Source organism: Nannospalax galili, unplaced genomic scaffold (genome assembly GCF_000622305.1).
Source record: "Nannospalax galili isolate Female #2095 unplaced genomic scaffold, S.galili_v1.0 scaffold75, whole genome shotgun sequence".
Classification (NCBI taxonomy): domain Eukaryota; kingdom Metazoa; phylum Chordata; class Mammalia; order Rodentia; family Spalacidae; genus Nannospalax; species Nannospalax galili.
This window is the reverse complement of record NW_008339433.1, coordinates 8,108,696-8,118,440: the sequence shown is the minus strand read 5'-3', so window position 1 is coordinate 8,118,440 and position 9,745 is coordinate 8,108,696.

Here is a 9,745-nt window from a genome sequence, read left to right as displayed (position 1 = left end):
TGAAAAGATAAAAGAATTTTATTTTAGGTAAACATAGCTGACAGTAGGAAATCTAGACGTAAAAGAAGACAATTGGAGGGCTAAAAGTTGGAAATTTGCATTCATTCTGTCACTATTGAAAAAGTTCCCCCTCATCTCCCCCAATTTTTTTTAAAGTAGAAACTAGTAAATCCGGAGTTTTCTAATACAGATAACAGACTATCTTGAGGCTTGAAATCGGATCCTTGAACTTGAAATGGTACATTTTATAAACTGGATTTATCTAAAGAGAGTGAATTACTTATATAGTTCAAATTATTAAAGTGGGCTACAATGAATAAATTTAAGTAGATAAAACTCTTTTTTCTTTGATAGGTGAGGGACTATAAGGAATATTGACTTAGTTATAGAATAGAGGAATACATAACACTTTCATCATACATCTGCCTACAGTGTTTTCCTGCTATGTATCTGTCTTTGGGTAATGATTGGCAAAGTCAGCAGTGCTTTGTTGTTGATGCTAAAGAATCTACTTTTGTAAATTTAATGAAACACTTTTACTGAGTTCTAAATGTAGAATACTATTGTGGTCATACCTAATTCCTCGTGAGGGAAAGAAAACCCATCCATGTGCCTCTGATATTGCTAGTATATAAGTGTCATGTGTACGGTGGAGTGTCTCCAGCAAACAGATGTATAAAGACAGATGCAGAAATTTATTCTGAGAGCCCTGACTGAAAGTCCCTAGGTGCTAATCCACTATGTTCTACACTAAAGAGAACAGTTCATGAGAGTTTGCATTGCCTGCTTTTTCATGTAATATCTCATATGAGAAAAATATAAAAATAAACATTCAGAAACATCTGTTGGGTCTGAGAAAACACAGTGCTAATTTACATCCACAGCCATCAGCAGCTGAGAAAAGATTGAACTAGATGGTATGTTTAATGCATCATTTACAGTATCTCATCTTCAAACGAAATAGAATCTCTATTAGTGCACCCATTGTTCAGGTAGTAGTTAAGCAAATAAATCTTAGATCACAAAAAGTTTCTGAAATCAAACAGTATGATTTTAGTTCTGGATCAAAAGGTTTATATAAAATAAATTACATCATATATTTTATGAGAACCACATATAATATCATCCAAAGAGCACAGACAGAAGGAGAGGCATAGATTACAATTCCACCGTTTTTATGTGGTAGCTATTTCAGTTTCCAACAATCCACAGCGTAGTTAACCTTAGCATTTCATCAACGAAATGTAGATAATAGTTACTGTTTTGCCTTATGTAAGCTGTGGGGCTCACATGAGGAAATACCTAACAGTATCATGTAATATAAAGTGCTATGCAGAGAAGCATTGGTGTGTTAGCTGTGGAATGACTCATGTACATGTCTTCATTGAATTCCCCTTCTCTCACACTTTCTAAGGAATTCCCAACACTATCCCGAAGATTGTTTATTTTCAGTAAGCCATCTTGAGTGTGGTCTGCTATTTTAGTTTTTCAAGACATTTTTTTTTGCATTTAATGGATTTCAGTTACAGGAGAAAATGGCGAGAGTCTGTTCTTGCCATGTAAAATTGTTTCAAAATTTGTCTCTGCTTTTTATGTTAGGACTACTGTAGCTGCTGACATACTTTTTCCTTTCCATGTTTTTTTCTCTATTCATAATTGTATGGCTATTTTTTGTTTCATTTTTGCTAGCAGCAATGAGTCTAACGTTTAGAGACTGGGTCACAACACTTGAAAGGATATAAACTGCCTTGACTATAGTAGCCAGGATAATCTAAACTAATGGAATAAGAATGCGGACATCTCAGTGGTTGAAGATATAAAAGCTTCATTTATTTTTGTGCCTGTTTAATGTATATTTTCATCTCAAGTCTTCCTGGCCTCAGATCCACATTGCTATCACCCTCCATCTGTGACTCAGCTGGGTGGAGAAGCAACTGTCAGGAACATTACCAGAGTTTTTAGCAGAGGAAAAAGCAAGCTATGAAGGTTATCCCAATGACAATTGATTAAAATCAGAACACAAAATTTCCATTCATAATTCCTGTTCATATAGATCTCTATAGAAGTATAAAGGAGCCAGATAGCAAAATTCCAGTACTAGGAAGGAGGGAAAAGCTAAATGTTTTGACAGGCAACACTAGTGAAAATGGCATGTGTTTAGTGAAATTGATGGCTTTCTGAGGCCTCTGATTTATAAAGAAAAACCTAGAATCCTTTCTCAGTTTTGCTAAGGGTAGTCTTTCTGTGTGTATGGGCCGTTATTGCATTTGCCTCTGATACCTGACTTGTAGAGTCAAATTTCCTGATATATGCAACACACGTTCTCTCTAAAGTGTTTTGGTTTTAGTGATGCCAGTAGTTAGACTCAAAACAGCATCTGGTATTTCCTGTCTTCCATATTTATTCTTCTAAATGCCTTCAGTGAAGAAAAGATGTGTCTTAGTGGTCGGAAAATGTTTACATTCAACTTTGTTCTTCTGACCTCTTTTGTTGAGACTTCAAATTTCCTGTATTCATTCACTCTTATCCATCCATTCATTCATCCATCCATCCAACTCAGATGTTCACTAAGCACATCCTTATATACCATGTTCTATACTAGGTGCTGAAGATGAAATGTAGAATTGAACATGATCTATTTCTCTAAGGAAATCCAAGTGTTTATTTTCTAATCCATGCTCTTCTTTCACAAACATGAAAAGTTCATGACTTTAATGTTTTCTTAAAATTTAGATTTAATTAGTGTGGTTGAAAATACATTAAAGAATCTTTGAATTTCTTTTTTTTAGAGATATAAATTTACTCCATTTTAATGTTAAGATTAGAATTTTAACGCAACAGTTTGAGTCAGAGATAAACTTTTCTAATACAAATATAAATATTTTAATACTTTGTATACTTTACTATGGGGATTAAAACACATCTTAGAAATAATTAGTGTATTTTTGATGACATGGAGTAAAGAGATAATAACCTAATAGTTGACTGAAAGCTGTTTGACATTTGGTCTATTATAAACACCACATAATTTATGCTATAGTCAATGACACACTTTGTCTTTCCTGACTATATTTTCTTTTCTTTTCCCTTTGGTTATCCGTAGAATGAATTTCTTTTTATAAAGTTTCTTCCTCGTTCTCTAACTTGGTAGATAACCACCAATCTGTCCACATCATTTGCATTTTATCGTTGCATATTTGCTGCTAGAATGGGAAATGAGGAACTTTTGAGATAGTGTTTATGAGCCTACCGTGGCCATGCCATAGTTCAGAAGAACTGCAAAGGCAAATGCAATCTGTGGTTTTATCTAAAACTGATACATTTTTTTTAATTTTCTGTTTCATCATTTTGTATGCCAGAGAATGTAAGTGTTGAAGTTGATGCTCTTATTAGACACTATGCTGAGTGCTCTACAGAAATTCATAGAGGTAGAAGCTATCTCTTGATTCTGAGTAGTACTGATATACCTGGAATAATCAGTGCCGTATCAAGTTGCATAAGAAAATACCAAGAAGCATGTAGGAATAAAGCTGAATCTTACTCTGTGGGTAGGCTTTGGAGTGTTTCAGGTGCCAAGAGGAAGAGATCCTTTTTGTGTAGAGTGATGAAGATAGAAACCAGAATGTCATTCATGATAGACATATACTCCACCGTGCTGTAAACCCTTAGCCCCTGGGGAGACAATATTAACCAAATGATAACACGTTACATTTTATTTTCATTCCATTACTGGCTTTAACTTCCTGTGCATTTTAAATATTTTTGATTTATTCATTTCTATTTTATGTGCATGAATATTTTCCTGCATATATGTTAAGTGCAGCATGCATACGCTGTAGAGGCCAGATGAGAGTATCAGATCCCCTGTAACTGGAGATATCAATGGTAACAAACTGCCATGTGGGTGCTGGGACCTGAACCCAGGTCCTCTGTAAGAGCAGGCAGTGCTCTTACCACTGAGCCAGATCTCCAGCCCCTCTTGTGCATTCTTTCAGAGTACAGTGACCTAGTGAATGCTTTTAAAACTCCATGTTGAAAGAAGTTGCACTTCCCGGTAACTCTTGTTAGGAAGCTCAGACATTATCAAGCAGATAGGTGTCACATGTATTAACTGCAGCAGAAGCAAATTCTTAAATATGAGAACATTTTGTAATCTTTCACCAGGGGTATTAGATGATTGTACTAGTGTTGATATGTATAGCAATGTTGGGGGATATGTTGTCAAATTCAATATGGTAAGGAGAGAGAGAGAGAGAGAGAGAGAGAGAGAGAGAGAGAGAGAGAAAATGAATGTATGGTTGTGGCACCCTACACCACTCCCCACAATCCAACAGTCTTTGTGATGTAAGAATATTGACGTGTTCTCATTAACCTCAGCATTATTATCTCCTTGGAAATCAACACTTCTCTCAGCAAATAAAAGTTAACATGGTCTCTGCCATACTGGCTTTAAAAGTCAAAGGCATTTTCTAGTCACAGTCCCTTGTTAATTTAAATTATCTTAAATGTTTTCTTGGATGTCAGAAAATACCTGTCTCACAAGTTTCAAAGAAAAGCAATAAGTAGTAATGAGAATGAGGACTTCATGACCAAATCTAGGCAATTCCACTTACCTATTAGCTCTGCTGACACTCTTCCTCAGTTTGACCTTGGAATACTTGGCTCCATATTCCTCTTTATTGTCTCTTTGCGACAATGTCTTCTTGCTCCCAGTGAACTTGAATTTGCTACAAGTTAGAATTCCATCCAAACTACTCAGTCATGCTGGTTTGACTGAAGATTGGCCTTCCTCGCTTAATTCTTCTTGTTTTTATTTTTATTAAAAACCAAAAAAAACTCATAAATTATGCTCTTGTGTTCATCTCCAGATTTTACTATGTTGTAATTGCTCCAAGTAAATTCTAGAAGAGAGGAGATTGCTTTGAAGGAAATAATAATAATAAGAAAAACAGTTATTATTTTCAGCAAAGAATGTCATGTAAATCTGATAATTACCTCATATGATTTCTTATATATAGAAAAATTACATATTAGATTTTCTTAAAACAAGATCTTTCTGTCAGCACAGACTTTTCTGCTGTTACTTTCTCTGCAAAGCAGTCCTCCTGTTACTGCTATGAGAAATTACAGCGCATTGTCTTTGAGAAATTCAAAAGGGCAACAACCTAATGTTCTCGTCAAAGGGTAATGCCTACTTGGGGATATGGCCACTTTTATACTTCAGACACTGCAGCTCTGTGGTCTATAGAAAGAGACATGTGTATAATTTAAAAAAAAATTTCCTGTGTCTTAATATGAGTCTTTAATAGAAAAGCAAAGTCCCATTCCTCCATTTTTTCCATCCCTTTGCCCTTCAAAGTCAATATTCCTACAAGTCAAACTCACTCAGACCATTCTCATGTTGACCCTTCATTGTCCTCTCTCAGTTTTCCTGGAGGATCAGGATTAGAAGGATTACATTACTGTTTTAACTGTCTGCTCATCCACCAGATCAGATCATTATTTGATTTTATTTCCCTGGACGCTCATTGGCATTTAATGACTTCTGGCTTTACCTTGAGTATAGAAATATGAAACAAAAATTGTGGATCAAAACTGGACTTATCTTCTGTTCTTGAGGTTTTTCTCATGGTCTGGGGAAGTTGCAGTCACGGAACTTGCAAAATTTTAGAGATATTATGCAGCTTAGAAAGACCCTTAGGAGGCAGAGTTGAGGGAAGGCAAGGTTGATATTAACCATGCTGCGAAAGTTTGGGAGCACCAGTTTGGAGAGCCTATGATTTCTTAGGCTCTGTGGTGTTTAAAATCCAGTATAAACCCATTCATATTTGTTTCATGGTCAAGATTAATTGTTTAATGTATCAGAATTTTGTTCCAATTACATTTTTACTAACCCATGGTTAGAAATCCCAGCTAAGAGTCACATTCTGTAAACTCTAACCAAATAAATTGTTCTCTTTCCTGAACTCTTAGTAGTTATTCCGCACATATTGCTTGAAATTGGTAATTTAGTATGATTTAAGTGTTTCTCCATGCATGTATCACTGTATCTTCTCCCCTTCTTTAGGAGAGAGTTTATATACTTTATTTTCTCTATGTAACTTAACATCCTCCTTTTCAGACCTCTCGTAAATGTTTTTGAATGTATTAAATGATAATTACCTTTTACCCAGTGAACTCTAAATTATTCCAGGCACATTGACATATCTTTTTAAAGCAGAATTCCAAATTTAGGTTGGAAAATCTCTTTCATGATTACTTTGAATACTTTATGTTTTACATTAATAACACTAATGTAAATATTCTTTAAAAGAAGTACTGCTTATTCTTTTCTCCATTTGTCAAACTTTTCCTATATTTCCCTTATTACATAATTCTGGATATTCTTTCAGGCTTTATTATTCATATTTACTCACCTCACATATTATACCACTTAGTAAGTTAATCTATCATGGAGCCCTCAACTATTTCCTCCTTTAGTTACCCTAAGCAAACATTTTTATTTGTGACCCATGAACCTTAGGATAATGTTGTTAAATAAGAATGGATAATAACCAATTAGCAATGTTATAAGTAACACAAAATAAATTAAAAATATGTTTTGCCACCAAAAACACAGCTCTTTCCAATTTCTTTCTCCATTCCTGTTCATTATGTATCTTTCTATCATCTAAATCTCTCAAGCCTTGGAATAGTCTTTCATGTGTTTTTACCTTTCATTTATAGTCTGTCCCCAAATGTAGTTTAATTTCTCTTTGGAATATCTTTAAGAGTCATTGTGTCTTTTGTGTGACCTTGGCATATAACTTAGTATAAAACCTTCTTGATCTAAATATTAGGTTACTGCCATAGACTTGTAATTGCTTCCTCTGGTATTATTGTGAGTGGTAATGATCATGATGGCACAGCATAATAAGTTCTAATTTAAGAAGTATTGGATGATAAGCATTACACTAATGTATTTTATGTACAATGCATCATGTAATTCTTTTTATGGATATTTTTACTGAATTTTTGTGCGTTTCATATAAAACGTATTAATCATCTTTATACCTCCTCCCCATCTGTATCCCTCCAGAGCCTCCCCCACAAGAGTTCATACATTCTGTCATATTATGTTAAGGCTTATAGGGTCAAGTTATTGTGTATAGCTGTACCTCAGTGCCAGTTCAGCCACTGGGGTCTAGTCAGCCTATCTAGAGAATGTCCATTAAAGCAGATCAACTGTTCCTCACCTAACAGGAATCAGCTGCCAGTTGTTCTTTGGATAAGATTGGGGCCTGATGTTCAATTCCCCAGTTTTATGCTGGGCTTTTGTTTACTTGAATTTGCATGGGTCTTGTGCATGATGACACCATTGCTATAAGTTTATTTGAGCAAGTTCCCAGGAGCCCATTTCCTTATGGTCGTGCACCTCCTCCTCTGGCTCTTACAGTCTTTCCACCCCCTCTTCTGTAATGGTCCCTCATCCATGAGTGAGTGAAACTTAATATAGGAGTCCTGTTCAGGGACCCACACTCTTCCAGACTCTTATTCTCTACACCTTGGTCATCACACACTGAGAATAAGTGTCTGTGAGATACCCAGTCCTAAGTGACACATTGACAATGGAAACTCTATAACTAAGGCTCACAAAATATAGTGTAAGAGGAAGAAAGAATACTATTGCATCTCTAAATTCTCATCATTTAAGCTTCCTCATGCAACAGAGGGTGATGAACACAAAAGGCCACAAATGGCCGAAGTATAAAGAGTAAGAGTCATTTTATCCTTACAACAACCTGCTATGGCATGTGATTATTTTAGTGATTAAAAACCTATGTATGAAAGAGAAAAATATTACAAATCTGTGCTTTTGAGAGTTTATACGAACATCTTCCATGGCCTTTCATTTTTACCTTTACTTTTAATGCCAACTTGTTAAAACTGGAGTTTTAACTGAAGCCCGCTTATGTTTATAAATACCTGCAAATAGTTGCCTAAGGTTCTCTTCTTAATATGACACTCATCTGTTTGAGAACACATGTAAATTCCAATTTTCTACAATAAGAGGAACTTCCTTTTTTCTAGTTCTGAGACACTCCACAATCTTATGTGAGCATATCCAATATAATTTTCCACAGCTCTCGATATGTGTACATTGCATCCTTAAGTGTGGCTTTACCTTGGATCTCCACTGTTCACTTCTTATATTAGTTACTTTTTTCACTGTTGTGGCAAAATACCTGACAAATCAATTTAAAGAAGCAAAGATTTATTTGGCTAACAGTTCCAGGTGATGTAGTCAGTCATGTAAGGAAAGGTATGGTAACAGGAGTAAGAGGCAGCTTGTTGCATTGTATTCACAGTTAAGGAGCAGGAACTGATGAATATTTGTGCTCAGTTCATTTTCTCTGTTTTAATTCATTCTGGGATCAAAGTACATGGAATGGTACCACTTACATTTGTGGTTAGTCTTCTTACCCTCAGGAATCTAATATACATTAATCCCTTACAGAAACACAGAGATTAGTTTCCCTGGTGATTCTAAATCCCATCAAGTTCATAATCAAGATTTAACTGTCATCTTTCTGTAAAACAGTTTCCTCTAAATATGGGGCACTCTTTATTTTAAAAATTCTTCCTATAATTTAAAATTTAGTTTATATCTTATTGATCTATGAGAGCTTAATCATTCTCTTAATTGTTCAACATGCAATGAAGTCTTATTTCTTTTCTTAAAAAACCCCACACCCTGTTCAGTGTTCTGCCAATTAGCTTGTTGTATACCATACCACAGTGTGATGTATGATCATTGTATAGTGTGATTCAATCCAAATAAATTTTATTTTGGAATTATTTATCCTTAATCAACTTTCTACCTCTTTAACTCTATCTTTTTTTTTCTTCTTATACTTCTAGAATTTTCATGTTTTTATCCTGATTTCTAAGTCTCCACATCTACCTAGCTGCTGATGTAGCCTACCTAGACTCTTCTCAGAGAAGAAGAATCATGTTCTCTACATACTTTTCATAATGTTCTTGAACCAAACGTGGCTACAGAGGTAAAACCATTTTGTATATGTGTTTTAGATTATTTGTCTGATTTATCTGCATTTGAAAGCCATATCTGCATTTGTTGAGAAATTTTAGAACAATTTGAATGCTCAGTATGGCAGACTGATGGAAAAGATCTCAAAGCATATTTGAGTAATAAGTCAGGGAAGGTTAACCTTATTGGTACCCCGCCAGACGTATTAAGTGGGTCACTTTACATTATGTTTGAATATAAAGTTGTGTTTGGCTACAGTGTTTTCAGTTTTATCATCTGTAGCAGTAGTTTTCTGCTATGGCCCTCAGCTACAAGCTATTACTATTATCTGGGTGATTTTGACAAGAATCATGAGGAGACTAAATGAATGCTTTCTTAAGAATGCAATTATACAACATATCAGATTCATTTGCAGGCTTTATTTAAAAACAAACGTATTTTACAGCATGACTGAATTCATACCATCTTTTGACCATTATTTATCTTCATAATCAGTGAAAGCTATTAGCATATTTTCTGTCATGAGTATATCCATAGAAAATTGTGATGTTTTACAAGGTTTTCTTTAAAAGGGTCTGCAAATGGACTGTCTCAGAAACTCTTACAGAGCAAATATTGTACCTTTCATTCTCTATATCTTCTTGTATATGTTATAATACTAGTATTACAGGGCTTTGAGCCTCTTGAATGAAAGAATGAAGAAGGGTGAGGAAT